This window comes from Cucurbita moschata, unplaced genomic scaffold (genome assembly GCF_002738365.1).
Source record: "Cucurbita moschata cultivar Rifu unplaced genomic scaffold, Cmos_1.0 Cmo_Scf00096, whole genome shotgun sequence".
Lineage (NCBI taxonomy): Eukaryota > Viridiplantae > Streptophyta > Magnoliopsida > Cucurbitales > Cucurbitaceae > Cucurbita > Cucurbita moschata.
In genome coordinates this window covers 363,712-365,563 of record NW_019268612.1, presented here as the reverse complement: position 1 = coordinate 365,563, position 1,852 = coordinate 363,712, and positions in this window count along the sequence as shown.

Here is a 1,852-nt window from a genome sequence, read left to right as displayed (position 1 = left end):
TCAAATCAACAGGAAAAGGGCTCACATGGGACAGTCTCGATAACGAAAATGCATTCATCAATTTAAGCAGTTCATACCTAGAAAATCAATTGCGACAACCTAGCCTAGAAGAAAATCAACAGAGACTAAACAAACACTTGGCAAAACTAAGAACTCAAGAGAACCCAACAGGCGCTACGGCTCGACAAACCCTCCTCAAGATTTCCATGGCCCTTCGCCTCCTCCACCGTCACCCGTACATGGGAGCCTTGCCCTTTCCTGAAAATATTGGTAGCACGTGGCTTGAGTATTATATAAAATACTCAGTAAGTCGCCCCACTGTTGGGGTTAAGCATATATTCATACATTTGGATATAAGCAGTCGCACACAGTACATCTACATGTCGCACATGATACACATACAAGACGCACGCAACACACATACATGTCACACAGAAATACCCATACAAGTCACACAGAAATACCCATACATGTCACACATCGTTACCATACATGCCGCACACTGCTAGACGAACGGAACTGGGAGAGAGGTCTGTCTTCCATTCCTTCCCATGGCCTTAGGCCCTTGCCTTGTCCGGGCGGGGGTGGATGCATGGTAATGTTCCACACATGGCCCACGTGTGTGACTGTGGGCCCACCAGGCGAGCTCGCAAGCGAGCTCCCTGGGCCTGGCTTGGTCGGGTATGTATGACATACAATACCGGACGCCACAGACAAGGAGGGCCTGCATGATATCGTGGCGAACACAATATCGAATATACGCATCCTTCCCATCAGTAGCATAACGGGGGAGTGCCCCCAAGTTCATAACCATAGCGTGCATGAGGTTCTTAAGGTTTACCTCCATGGCATTACACCTACGACGCTCCATCCCCTCGCCGCATTACATAGCATAACTGGGTTCACAGTAGGCAAGCATATCATAGCATAACCGGGACCACATTGAGCAAGCATATCCTAGCATACTAGTCATCTTATTCATGGCATGTGGGGTTCTCATTACAATCATGACATGTCAATCAAGCTCATCATACATACAGGGCGACAAAACGCGTCACAGCATCATATTCCTAAACATGGCATACATAGCAATTCACTGCAAGAATCACATACATAAACAAAGCATGCATATAGCATTTCACGGCAAGAAACATCCAACCTAGCATACAGCAACAACATATGGTGCATGCAAGGGCCACAGGGCACGCACCAACATACATAATAACCAACGCCAACAGTAAGGTTACTTACCTCCTTGGCCTTGACCGAAGTCGCCCACAACGCTAACTCCAGCGCCTAACTACCTTCTCAAATGGTTGAAACGAGGGCAAAAATGGCTTCGGAAGGGTCGAAAACCTAGGAATCGGTATACTATTCGGAGGTCGAGCCGCCAAGCCGCACTTGGCCGAACCGGAGGTTCGCGAAGCCGCCGGTGGAGCAGAAACCGATGGCTGCGACGAACACCGCCGGCGCAGGGTTTCTAGAACGCCTCCGGCTTGGGCCACAAAGGGGACGAGGCTCTGGGGTGGTGTCCGAACGCGGGCTGCACGCCGGCTGAGAGGTCTCGCCGAATGCTGGGGAACCCGCGCCTGCGCTGCGTCTCCCTCGTCCAAAGGTCCCGACGGTCCAACTCGCAGGGCTTGGCTATCGTCGTCGGTGGATGCGTCGTCGCTCGTCCGTTCTCCGGTGGCGCGTTGGCTTCCTCCTGCCTCCCCCCACACTAGCGCCCCCTTCTCCCTAAAGGCGGTGGCCACCCCTAGGGTTTATGGGAACCCTAGTGGATCCCGCCGAAATCTCGTGATTTTCGGCGGGGGCCCTTTTTTTTTTTTTTTTTTTTCTTTTTTTTTTTTTT